This window comes from Gymnodraco acuticeps, unplaced genomic scaffold, assembly GCF_902827175.1.
Source record: "Gymnodraco acuticeps unplaced genomic scaffold, fGymAcu1.1, whole genome shotgun sequence".
Lineage (NCBI taxonomy): Eukaryota > Metazoa > Chordata > Actinopteri > Perciformes > Bathydraconidae > Gymnodraco > Gymnodraco acuticeps.
In genome coordinates, this window is record NW_022989768.1 from 1,546,431 (window position 1) to 1,560,980 (window position 14,550).

A 14,550-nucleotide genomic window follows, 5' to 3' on the forward strand; every position below is an offset into this window, starting at 1 on the left:
AATAACCTTGTTTTGACCATACATACACTTTATGTTCATGTAAATGACATGTTCTGTGGGTTTATTAGGGCCCTGTTCAGAACCTTTATTTCCTAATTTCTCTTTTTATCAATAATGAAGAGCTGGATGTGCTTTCTTCCAGTTATAAATGGATTTAATCAATCAATTATGTCACTATATATCTCTGTGGTTGCCATTCTGTTAAAAGGTTTCTTACATTCTTCTGTTAAATTACCCTTTTCTGTCAGAAGAAAATGCATCTCCAAACTAAATATTAGCTTAAAGTTAGATGTTTCATTCAAGTAATATACATGAATTCTTAATTAAATCACATGCACGTCTTGTGTTTGAGGATTGTCAGAACATTTGCCAAAAAGTCATGTATTGTACATCTGCTTTTTCTCCAAACCAGTGCATAGTTTAATTAGTCATTTTATTCAAAATTTAGAAAATGATTTCTAACAAGCTTGTTCAGCAATGCTCACTCAACTATCAACATAATTTACTATTCAATGCTTGTTAACATCTGATTAACACTGCTAGGCCCAAATGCAAACACTATAACATACATATTCACATACACAAACATATCACATGTTTAAGAAATAATCCTTCATATTGAAGGCTGTGCACAATGAACAGCCGCTGTATTAGATAATAGAGTCGTCAATCAACGGTAAGTTTTGCCCATTACTTGCCCAGTATTACTTTGAATATTATTATTGTGATTGAGGATTAAATCCGCTTTGAAGACCACCGTTTTATATCGTGCAGTTTAGCGGCAAAATAACGTCAGTTAGCCAGCTAACGCTAGCTTTGTTGAGTTTATGCTAGCTAAACAAGTAGTGGTTGTAGTCTACAGCAGTAATTAATATATTATAGCCTACTGCTTTGGCACTAACGGTTGATAACCGTTTATGAAAATAAAACCAATTGAACTGTACTGAAATAATGACAAGTTTTATAATTGTCTTGGGCTCCTGCTGTGTTTTTAAAGCCTTTGTAAATTCCATCCATCCATCCATCTTCTCCCGCTTATCCGTGGTCGGGTCGCGGGGGTAGCAGTTCCAGCAGAGAGCCCCAAACTTTATTTTCCCTGGCGAAATCAACCAGCTCTGACTGGGGGATCCCAAGGTGCTCCCAGGCCAGCGAAGAGATATAATCCCTCCACCTGGTCCTAGGTATACCCCTTGGTCTCTTCCCAGCTGGACGTGCCTGGAACACCTCCCTAGAGAGGCGCCCAGGTGGCATCCTAACTAGGTGCCCGAACCACCTCAACTGGCTCCTTTCGACACGAAGGAGGAGCGGCTCAACTCCGAGTCCCTCCCGGATGACCGAACTTCTCACCTTATCCCTAAGGGAGACACCAGCCACCCTGCGGAGAAAACCCATCTCGGCCGCTTGTATCCTTTGTAAATTATCCATGCTATTTTCTATTTAGAACGAAGACTTCAGAATCTCAAAATCCCTTAACGTTTGTATGCAATTGTGCTAAATTCAACTCTGGAATCAAGCAAATATGAATGTTTGCATGACATTAGTTATTTATATTTTGCCATGACTTAATTATACGTTTAATACATTTAAGTCAAGCTAAGGTACATGTGATGGTAGCTAGTTAGTACTCTTACCTGTGATGCCTCCTCCAAACAGCATAATAACCAGACTGTATCATTAAAACTAAGTACCAGTTTTACGGATGGACACCTTCTGTCCATATGTGCTTTTTATTTAAAACATTTTCGATTAACTTTTGGTTCACATTTCAATAAATTGTATTTGTATTTGCACTCCTTTTGTCCATTATTCTTACTGAAAATGTTAGATTGGCCCCATTTATTTGTGTCGTTGCAAACTCTGCGGTACAAGGTACAAGTGATGTGAAGCTCATAAAGTGAGGCAAATATAAATAATCAGCTGATGGAGTGTAGATGTGGAAATAGATGCATCCCATCAGTTGAATGTTTTTCGCCACACTTTATAAGCCTGACTATAACCACACCTTTCTCTGAACCACCCCTTCTCTGAGGTGCAGGCAGCGTCACAAACAAATGATGGTCCTGATAGACTACAAACATATTCGGTGTGCAGATCTTTGTTTTCACAATAAAAGTAGTTTCTTAGTGAATGTCCTGTACTGGTCTTAAAATCTCATAACATCAGCTTTTAATGTTCCTCTTGGATGTTCTTCTTGACCCTCAGAGAAAGAGGAGTGTTAAGGCTGTACAAGGGCGTGGAATCAAATGCACGATGCAGAGGGGGGGGGGGGGGGGGGGGTTTGGAGGGTGGAACCAGGGGACTGTCCAGAACCGGCTTGATTCGGCTGACGTGGAACATTGGATGAACCCGTAGTGAACTGGGCAGACGGAGACGGACAGATACAGGATTGATTATTTTAGTGACAGGAAATGGACCCACAAACCTTGGAGCGAGCTTCTTTGACAAGACCCTGAGTGGCAGATCCTTAGTGGACAACCACACCCGCTGCCGTCCTGTATGTAGGTGCCGCCCGCCGCCGTTGATCCGCCACCGTCTTCATCCGAGCCGAATTCCTCAGGAGGACCCGACGAGCTGCAGCCCAGACACGGTGGCATCTTCTGACCAAGGCGTGAGTAGATGGCACCACCACCTTCTTCTCAATTTCTGAGAATAGAGGAGGCTGATAGCCAAAGACACAGTGAAAGGGAGACAGACCGGTAGCAGAGGTGGGCAAAGAGTTGCGTGCATACTCCACCCATGTCAGATGCTCGCTCCAGGTTGCAGGGTTCTGAGAAACCAGGCATCGCAGGCACGACTCCAGCTCCTGATTCAGCCGTTCCGTCTGTCCGTTGGACTGGGGATGATAACCTGAGGTGAGGCTGACGGACGCTCCCAGGAGGGTGCAAAACTCCTTCCAGAACCTGGAGGAAAACTGAGGACCTCGATCCGACACAATGTCTCTGGGAATACCATGAATACGGACAACATGAGTCAATAACGCCTGAGCAGTCTCTTTAGCTGACGGCAACTTTGGCATGGCAATAAAATGGACCATCTTAGAGAACCTGTCCACTACAGTGAGGACAGTGGTGTTGCCCTTGGATGGAGGAAAACCTGTGACAAAATCCAACGAAATGTCAGACCAGGGCCGGCTGGGACGGGGAGAGGCTGCAATCTGTGATTTTGATGACGTCTTGTTCCTGGCACAAACTACACAGGCAGCCACATATTCGGAGACATCCTTAACCAAGGAAGGCCACCAAAACCTCTGTCGAACGACGAATACGGTCCGCTTGACCCCTGGATGACAAGTGAGCAGTAATGTGTGAGACCAATGAATAACCTGTGACCGCATGGATTCAGGCACGAATAGCCTGTCCACTGGACAGCCACTAGGTTTCGGCCCCTCACCATTGACACGTTTCACCTGATCTACTATAGGCCATGTCACCACCCCAGCCACACGGGAGAGTGGAAGGATTGGCTCTGGATCCTTGGCCATGGGCTCTGGGTCATGGAGGCGTGAGAGGACGTCAGGTTTGCCATTATTGGACCCAGGTCTGTAAGACAATGTAAAGTCAAAACGGTTGAAAAAAAGGTGGCCACCGGGCCTGGCGTGAGTTCAACCTCTTAGCTTTGCGGATGTATTGAAGGTTCTTGTGGTCGGTCCAAACCAAGAACGGCTGTGGCGCCCCCTCAAGCCAGTGCCTCCACTCCTCCAGAGCCATCTTGACTGCCAACAGCTCTCGGTTTCCGACGTCGTAGTTTTTCTCTGCGGGAGATAGTTTGCGAGACAAAAAGGCACAAGGATGCATCTTATGATCCCCAGCCGCTCTCTGTGAAAGAATGGCCCCCACCCCATCATTGGAGGCATCCACCTCCACAACAAACTGTCGTTGAGTATCAGGAACAGTCAGTATGGGAGCTGTGGTAAACCTTATTTTTAACTCATTAAAAGCCTCCTCGGCCCTGAGGCCCCACACAAAGTTAACCCCTGGTGAGGTCAGTGCATAAAGGGGAGCAGCAACAGAGCTAAAGTTCCTAATAAATCGTCTGTAGAAGTTAGCAAACCCCAAAAACTGCTGTACCTTCTTCCTATTGGTGGGGGTGGCCAAATCTGCCACTGCACTGACCTTTGCAGGGTCCATCAGGATTTGTCCAGGAGAAATGATGAACCCCAGGAATGAGACAGTTGATGCATGGAACTCACACTTCTCTGCTTTTACGAACAGGTGATTTTCCAGTAGGCGCTGTAGAGGAAACTTCTGTGTAGCAATGCTGTGGGAGTCACCGACTCAGGAAGGAGACACGGTAGGAGCAGTAGCTTTGATGTCAAACACTGATGGTTTATTTGGAGTTACGGCCGGAGGATTCACATCACAAGTCCAAGAGCCAGAGGTTCTGACTTCACGGTAGAGTTGCCACGTCAATTCTCGAGAGCCTCTCTCGTTGCTAGCCCATTTAACTGGTTCCACAGAGAGTCCTCAACATGTTTTGATAAGATAGCTTTAGATAGTTTGGGTACTCTAAGTTACCAGCTTCCGCCACTTATGGCCTTGGATATGTCATGCCCTGGAGTCCTCAGACAACAGACAAGGAAGTGTCCCAGTGTACCCACAATACAGACCATCTGTGACCCAGTATTGACCAGTCACAGAATGGGACCAATAACATTATTGGCTGAAGCAGCCTGTGTCCTTAAAGGCCCTGTCACACTGTCCCGAAATTGACACCCGATGGACACACGAATATGGAATTGTGAATTTCGCACGAAGATGGCCCCGAACCACACACGAAGGCAACATTTACATTACATTTAAGACATACAACTGCAATGAAAGTACCAAAAACAATTATGTTACAGTACTATGATACTGTACTGATATCTTCAGACTTTGTTCTTTACTTTATCCGTCGTTATATGTAGAAAATATTACGTTTTCTCCGTAATGTTGTTTCCATAACAACAACAACTTCCTGTCAACTGTCCTTCAAAATAATATATTATATCCTTTTTAGTTTCACAGAACACAAATTGGGTTATTTACATAATATATTTACATGATTTTGTTGTGCAATAAAACAACCCGATGGACACACGATAAAGGAAATGTTCAAATTTGGCTGTGATCGTAGCAACATCGGGCCATTCGTGAGGGCATCTTAAGCCTCCGTATGACCGCCGGTGGAGTTTCTCAGGCTCCGGCAGCAACTTCGTCAGCAGGGGCAAAATCTTTGGCATGCCAAAAATTTGTCCAAGGACCTTGCGAAGGTTCATTTTCATGTTGAATTCGTGTGTCAATTGTGCCCTTCGTAAGGCCATCGTGAGGGCATCTTGTTATCATCGGTGCCATCGGGCATTCGCCCCGATCAGAGTGAGGGTGAATACACCGATGATAACACGAAGATGACACGATTTGACAAGATGCCCTCACGATGCCTTACGAAGTTGCCGCTCACGAAGTTGCTGCCGGAGCCTGAGAAACTCCACCGGCGGTCATACGATGGCTTAAGATGCCCTCACGAATGGCCCGATGTTGCTACGATCACAGCCGAATTTGAACATTTCCTTTATCGTGTGTCCATCGGGTGTCAATTTCGGGACAGTGTGACAGGGCCTTAAAGGAGGTAAACAGACGTCAAGGTTTGTCCTGTATTGCGGCTTTCACACCAGCGCTTTTCCCTTTCTAGCTCCGAGCTAGAGCTTTTCTGGTTCAGCTCCGGTTTCCCTTTTCTGCTCCCGCTCTGTTCACACCGCCCAGCACCCGACTGGTGCTGCCGCTGCTGCATCATGACATCACCGTTTACATCGCTGATTTGCTCCCCAACGGCATTACGGCGCTCACAACAACAACAACGGGGAACTGCGTCGGGTCGATGATCGTGTTGCTTTTAATCACACAAAGCCAGAATAAATTGAATAACGACTTCTCCAACCTTATGCTTTTCTCCAGAGTGCCGTGGTTCATTGTTTATTAATGTGTTTCTGCAGCATTTACCGACCGCTGCAGTGTTGGCTGCTCTTCCACGGGAGTTTATTCTCCTCCGTTAGCTCCCGGTTAGCTCACACAGCGGCCGCTCTAAAGTATTCACTGTCCGACTCACACAAGCAGCTGATACATATCCCCAGTTCCCCTTAGCCTAAGTGAATGTGTGTCAGTCTGAATTGACGCTGTTTGGTATCACAACGCTCTTATGAAAGTTTCTCTGGTATAAAATGGGTGATGTTAGCATAGCAACCGAAGCTAAACTGACTACTTGCTATTGCTATCCTATTGTGGCATAAACCGTTTTCTACAGGCACATTTTACAGGCGTATTTTTATTATGATTCTACTTGTGATAGACGGACACGAAAACCTGTGCAGCCCATGTATTGATTCCATCCGATAGCTGCTATAACACAAAACAACACGTCTGCCTCTCTCCACAATGATCAATAACAGTGAACGGATGGTCAAAGTAACGTACAAATAAACAGAATCACACGAAGCCTGGTTAGTGTTGCCTGACTTTATAAAGTGTGTTTTATAAGCACTACTGCTTGTAGGCAGGCATGACAGTCGACCCATGTTCAGGGGAGGTGGGTTTAGTTTCCTGCACGCCTCGACGTAAGAGAGACGTAAGCGACGCCACCTCTTAGCTCCGAAGCTCTTGCCTCTAGACCGACATTTTTTTGGAGCTGGAAGTGAACCGGATTCCGGAGCTAAGAGCCGGCTCCGCTGCGGTGTGAACAGGAAAAAACGGTGCTTTTCAGGCTCCAGCTCCGAGCCGGAGCTGAAAAAGCGCTGGTGTGAAAGGGGCATCAGTCACATCTTGGCGTCTATGATAATTATTTCCCTAACAGTCCACTCTTTTTATCATTTATGATAACCTAAAAACATTAGTCTAATAATAATTTGGTCAATAATTAACTCAATAGGCGTCTCCAGATTCGAGTGTGGTCTCACCTTACATTAATTACATCACAAAGTAGAATAAGATTGAAACATTCAATCACAATGATTGATACAGCCAATCATAATATGAAAAATCATCTCTCATCAGTGGTTTGATCATCTTTTGTCAAAAGCATAATAATGAACACACATAAAACACAGGTGCACAATGGCTAAATATTTGTTTTAAACTAATATCTTTTATCATTTACCATTAGTTAATTTCATTCATCAAACTATAAAATCAAAACCAGCTTGCCGCTTTAAAGATTTACTTCAAGGCAATCACTAGTCAAAAGCATTTTAAAACTCAGGATCGTAAGAGATCCAGCTAAAAATTCACAGTTAGAGTATAGAATTCACAATGGTGATTTGATCAATCTGTAATCTGCAAAAGTGCAGTGTCCTCAATTTTAGGATTACTTTTACGTTTACTTAAATACGCTTTAGTCAAGAGTAAGGCACTTAGTGAAATCAATACATTCATTTTAGTCAAGTACATTGTTCAAAATCTGAAAAGGAAAAGTTAGGCAAATATTCAAAGACTTTTGTAAAAACCTGGAAAGGAACGATTAAACATTCTTAAAACTTGAATTATTACATTTGTAAATGCTACCACTGATCTGTACCAAATTTAAGTCTATCAATTATTCCTATTAGCCATACTTACCTGAGCATCTACTTATGGTACTTGGAAAGGATTCTTCTGTGTTTATCTAATGTTGAATATTGAATATCAATTTCTTTAAATTATACTTCTCTAATTTGAGGATCAAATATGCTACATAATTGTTATATGAAATATTATAAATATTAGTTTTGGGCCAAAACTGGAATTAATCCAGTACTTGAAACATCATTGTAGGTCTTTCCGTGCATGGATAATACATTAAAGAGTAGTGTTGTTAAGCCTGATTGCTGGACGATTAAGGATATTAACATTATCTGTGATAATAGTAGAAATATCTTATTATTCAATCTGAAAATATTAATTAATTAAGTTTGTTTAGTGCGAAAGTGTAATCTGATCCGGCAAAAATATATTAATCACCACTATTCAACACATGTCTGGTCATTGGAAATATAAAGACAGTCATTAATTGTACATCTGTAAACATCCAAGATATAAAATCAATTCAAAGTTCATCTTTGTACGAGAGCTGGAAAAACGTGTCCTTCAGTCTTTCTGACTCGTTCTCCTCCTCTCTTTATGACAAAGAGTGTCTGGTGTGTGTAAAGGCATCCTGATACTGTAGATTAGCACTGAGGTGCTGATTGGCTCAAACTCTTCTTCATCAGAGCGCCATATTTAAACCCCCCAATTGCTCTGCTTTTGTGTGGCTCATTAGTGAGCACTGTAGTTGATCCCCTCAGTGAAACGGAGGCTCATCCGCCTGCATTCCTTCTGCTATCTGCTTGAGAGCAGTGCCAGACAAAACTGCGTATTCCAAGTGGCGCATCCAGGTCTCCCCCCGTGATGGGAGAGGTTAGGAAGACATCTGCTCCTCCAAGAAACAAGGAACCTTGTATGAAGCCTCTGAAGTCCTCGCTCGTCCCGCAGGGATGTCTGCCTGAGCCCACCGAGCAGAATGGTGAAGAAGCATCCCATCTCCTCAGATAGTTGAAGATTAGAATCCTCTCATCTCGAACGACCTCGTGCCTCCTTGCCCGTGGCTGGGGGTGCCCTCTGCAGCCGGAGAGTGTGACCCTCTCTCTCTGACCCTTGGCCTTCAGAGCTGTCCTAGTTATTGGGTTAACACTTGATAGGGATGTTTTCCTGAGTGCAGACAACTCAAAGTAATGGATTAGCACATTATCATTTAATTACAAAAATAGGATAGGCCCCATAGAATTATTTGGGAGCCTTCCTGACACATGCACATGCATAAATGTAAGGTTTGTGTTAGTCATTTAACATGCAAGAATCATAAACTCATCAGTCCAAAGTAGATAAATGTTATTGTAATTTAAAGGTGAGCTAATCCCTGTGGATATCACCCCTTCTCAATGATTCTAAATGTTATATTAATTCACCATTTACCGTTCGATAAAAGATTAGTTTAACAGAAATATTTTCCTCTTCCATAAAACAGGTTTGAGAAATAAATGTTACAATATAAAATCAATTACTCAATATAATTGACTCTTCCCTCCCCTTTCTTACATATGTCTCATATGAAATAATAACGTAGGAGTCTATTTAAGCATGGTGTAGTTTATAATCTATTAATCGAGAAGACTCAGTATCACCTGTGCGCTGCTAACAAAAAACAATTGTGAGAAACATATATTATGCAGGAACTGTATACCTTTGTTGAAAAACAAAGCATATCTGATTTGGGAGGAAAAGCTTCATCCCCTTAACATCTGAGTTACCACTAAAGGCATAGCATGAATGATAGTGGGTGTCTGAGGGTGTTATTACTGAGAAATGTCAAACAAATTCAAAACCTTACATTTGAAAAAAGGTTTGCATTCCTCCACTTAAAATGACGTTATCATTGGAAACAATAAAAGCTAATTGTTTTGATGTAGAATCTATCAATTGAATCGTTAGAGCAGAACAGAATGGTCGTATTGTAGCCTGAGTACCGTGCAGCCTCTAGTTTCACCAGGTGGAAACACTGTCTATATAATGTGAATACATGTAGAACTAGACATTAAGAGGCCCCTGACATTAGGCCTATTTTAAAAATAGTAGGGGCTTTTATCAGCTTGCCAACCTACAGGCATCCTCTGCATAGCAGTATGAATAGCCTTAAAAAAACAACCCACTATGCGGTAACGAGAGTCATATTTCTGAACCAAATGCCCCAAGTGAAGCCGTTAGTCCCATCTGACTGACCCATGGGTTGGTGCTGGTGTGACTGGGAGGCTTCCAGGTGTTCAAAGCAGATGTCAAGCTTTCAGTTCATGGCTTGGTGGGGGGAGTGAAGTCGTCCGAGGTCATAGACAAAATGGAACCACGTACCAACAAAAAGGGACACAAGGTCATCAATGTCTCTCTTTACCATTGGCCTAATTGCACAACAAATTAGTGGGAAAAATGTGGAGCACTAATCCATCATGTGAAATGTTGAGTTAATCTAAATAATTACTTATGGGTTGAAATCAAATTAACATTAGAACTAAAGTCAGTCAAAATTGGACTTGCACGGATCAGAATCTAATCAATACACCATTTTCCCAGCTCTGTAATGAAAAGGATAACAAGATTAGGTACTTTACAGGAGTGTTAAAACACCCAAACATGCACACGTATCTTATTCTAGTAGAGATTAGAGGACAAGGTCTAAAGTTGTGAACAAAATGATCAAGTCAAAGTTATTTTGTTTGTTATATGTTATGTACCTAATTTAATTTAATAATGAATCTTGAACTAATAATAACTTTAAAGAAGGCAACAATTTACAATTTGGATAAAGTGAAGACTTGTGTGTGTGTGTGTGTGGTGTGTGTGTTGTGTGTGTGTGTGTGTGTGTGTGTGTGTGTGTGTGTGTGTGTGTGTGTGTGTGTTTGTGTGTGTGTGTGTGTGTGTGTGTGTGTGTGTGTGTGTGTGTGTGTGTGTGTGTGTGTGTGTGTGTGTGTGTGCTGTGTGTGTGTGTGTGTGTGTGTGTGTGTGTGTGTGTGTGTGTGTGTGTGTGTGTGTGTGGTGTGTGTGTGTGTGTGTGTGTGTGTGTTGATGTGTGTGTGTGTGTGTGTGTGTGTGTGTGTGTGGGTGTGTGTGTGTGTGTGTGTGTGTGTGTGTGTGTGTGTGTGTGTGTGTGTGTGTGTGTGTGTGTGGTGTGTGTGTGTGTGTGTGTGTGTGTGTGTGTGTGTGGTGTGTGTGTGTGTGTGTGGTGTTGTCTGCCCAATGTTTAAAACATTTGGGACAGCACAGTAGTGAGAATGTTATGAGAACCAATCTGTTGTTTATACTAAACTCGATAGGAAGCTAAACTGGAACATTTTAAATAAATCAAAACACTTGCACATTAATTACATACATTTCACATTTAGCTCGAGCTGGGTTCAATACTTTTATTTATGGTATTTAAAATTGGGCTCGAGTAGAACCCCTGGATTTGGCTTGCAACACAAAATGATACTGAGTTTCTGTAGGACTTGGAAATGTTATGATTCAAAGTGTGGGCCTGTGAAAGAGAGGCCCTTGGAAAACAAAATCTATTTTTTAACTGTGATTACTTATTTTAAAGAAATTGCAACATTATACTTTTAAAGAATTGCTCAATTAATTTAACACATTTATTATGCACACAATAAAAACTTCAACAAATATATTGATCCTGGCTTAACCAGCAACCTTTACTCTGTTGTTCATAAGTAGTTTCAGAAAACTTGTCAGTAGTTTAACAACTATTTTAATTTTAGTATTGTCTATGGAGACCAATTGGTTGATACGAGAAATAATTTGAAGCAGTTTAATAAAGAATGTTAAACTATTTTTAAAACTGTAATTGAACTTCAACTTATATTAATTCTCTGATTCCAGTGGCCAGTTGGAACAGACAATCAACACAGTTTCCATTTTGCTGCAACAGCGCAAAAGGTTTCAACAACAATGAGTAGTCTGAGTCTAGTTCTGTCTTATCTGCTTTGTTTCGGAATGTGTTCAATACATTACGTTTTTATTCATTATTACCATACAATATATAGATTTAAGAATAATTTAAACAAATAATACAACATTGACCTAAAAAAACAGATTTTGCAACCCTGATCTCATCAGGCAGGTCTCTGAGGGTCGCGGGGCGCAGGACGGGGCATAGGGTTTATACAAGGTCACTAACATATCTTAACATTCCAGCAATACCATTTAAGAATGGATTCTTAAAGCAATATAATCTTCTTTTCTTCCTACACCTAGCGCTCACCTTGAACAGTGAGCTTCTTGTTTACATTTTCCCCTGCACACTCAGAGGCAGGACATAAAAACACTCTTTTGCTATTTATTTTCATTTGGCAGCACATTTATACGACCAGAATTTTGCTTTGCATCTTTATATTATTTATTTTTCTCAGGTCATTTACTTTTGGTGAGATAACTAAAGTTTAGTTCATTTTACCCTGTCTATGGACTGATTCATTATTAGTTGTTACAAAACATACACAAGACGGCGGGACAAACCAATATAGACCCCCCATACAAACAATCAGACAAACAAAACATGAACTCGTAATAAACACCAGGGCGACAGCAAAGCTCATCCAGCTCCATTTAGTCCGGATTTAAGAGAGATCTTAGAGGGGGTGGGGAATTATCTCCAGTGGGGCGTCTTCTCACGCCTCACCCTTGTATACAAGTGATTTATCGGTGCCTGAAAGCCGTCCAAGAGCGATAACTAGCTTATCCTCTTCCGACAACCACTAGGCTATTTGTTTCTAGTGGCGCTGTGCCCCCCCGATCGGAGCCCACAGACTTTTTCCCTGCCCTTTCTATCCAAACAACAGCCCAGTTGACTGTAGTCCGATACGACCAGCCTATATATACTTGCTATCGAGTTCACCTCAAGGTGAAACACAGCTTGCCTATGCTTGCTTGCCACTACACACCTCTGATCAATTAGCCTATAATTTTATGTATGCACCCCTGACCGCCACTTGCTCCTCAATGTTTAGGGAACTGTGGCGCATCTGGCGATGCACGCACCTCGTGCTGGCCTGTCTAACCATGAGAAAGCGGTCCTAAACAACGGGTGCTTTTAGACCGTCCCGTTGCAATAGAGACGGCGGTGTTGTGAGTTAAAGCCTATAGGCAATAAGCTGTGACTTTCTCCCTCTCAGCCTGCACTGCTCCAGCCCCACACACACGGGTAGGTTTTACACACACACACACACACCCGCGGCTGCAGCTGGAGCCGTGTTTTTACAGAGAGGCGATAGCAATATCTCTGGCTGCTTATTTTCAACTGCTGTGTTTGGCCGCTAAAATCCTCAGAATCCGGCGATTTGTCCAATACAAATCTTTTACATTGCTTTCAATTCACACAGAAGCTCCACTTCACTGATGCCTTTCTTTAAGGTATCTCTAAACATGAGCTGTGTATGCTTGTATGGCACTTCCGTCCCGAGCAGCACACACAGAGGAAATCAGCCAGGACTGAGTCCCCAGACACTGATTCCCTGGGTTTATTATCCCCAAATGTTCATTAACCAAAACGAAACACAGCTGCTCAGTTTCACAGGTAATTTTAGGATACTGTCAATCACAGACTCTGGTAAGGCAATGTCCAAATGTAGATTTGAAAATCACACTTACCAGAATCTGAAGATTTATTGGCATCCTGCCGACAACGCCAATTTGTAGAGGAAACTTCTGTGTAGCAGTACTGTGGAAGTTACCGACTCAGGAAGGAGACACGGTAGGAGCAGTAGCTTTGATGTCAAACACTGATGGTTTATTTGGAGTTACGGCCGGAGGATTCACATCACAAGTCCAAGAGCCAGAGGTTCTGACTTCACGGTAGAGTTGCCACGTCAATTCTCGAGAGCCTCTCTCGTTGCTAGCCCATTTAACTGGTTCCACAGAGAGTCATCAACATGTTTTGATAAGATAGCTTTAGATAGTTTGGGCACACTAAGTTACCAGCTTCCGCCACTTATGGCCTTGGATATGTCATGCCCTGGAGTCCTCAGACAACAGAGAAGGAAGTGTCCCAGTGTACCCACAATACAGACCATCTGTGACCCAGTATTGACCGGTCACAGAATGGGAACAATAACAGTATTGGCTGAAGCAGCCTGTGTCCTTAAAGGAGGTAAACAGACGTCAAGGTTTGTCCTGTATGTCACATCTTGACGTCTATGATAATGATTTCCCTAACAGGCGCTGTAGTACTTGGTGGACATGTTGCACAAGATTAAAATGTCATCCAAATACACAAAGACAAACAGCGCCTGGAAAACTGCTAGGGCGTTAGTTAACCTGAAAGGCATTACGAGGTACTCGTAATGTCCTGTTGGGGTATTAAATCCAGTTTTCCACTCATCCCCCTCCCTTATTCTTATCAGATGATAAGCGTTGCGTAAATCCAGTTTTGTGAACACTTTAGCGTTCTGCAATAGGTCAAAAGCAGAGTCAATGAGAGGGAGGGGGTATCTGTTTTTTACCGTGATGTCATTCAGTGGACTGTAATTGATGCAGGGACAGAGAGAACCATCTTTTTTCTTCACAAAGAAGAAGCCCGCTCCGGCAGGAGAGGAAGACGGTCGGACGAGTCCTGCCTTCAGTGAGGTGTCGATGTAATCCTTCATGGACCCCTTTTCTGAAGCTGACAGGGAGTACAGACGGCCCTTGGGAATCGTGGATCCTGGCAACAAGTCTATAGCACAATCACAAGGCCAATGGGGTGGTAGTGCACTCGCCCTAGCTTTACTAAAGACTTCCTTTAGATCATGATAACATGTGGGGACCTTTGAATCAGGGTAATCAGAAAAATAGTCAGAAAGAGGTTTGTTGTGACAGTCTGCTTTAGAAGTGGAGATCTTCCTCAGTATCAACTTACTCTGATCGTGTACACACTTCTGTTTACACAACATTCCCCAATCTTGTACTTTACCTGACCGCCAATCGATGACAGGATTGTGCAAAAGTAACCAAGGGTAACCTAAAATGATCGGGTGTTGAGCTGATT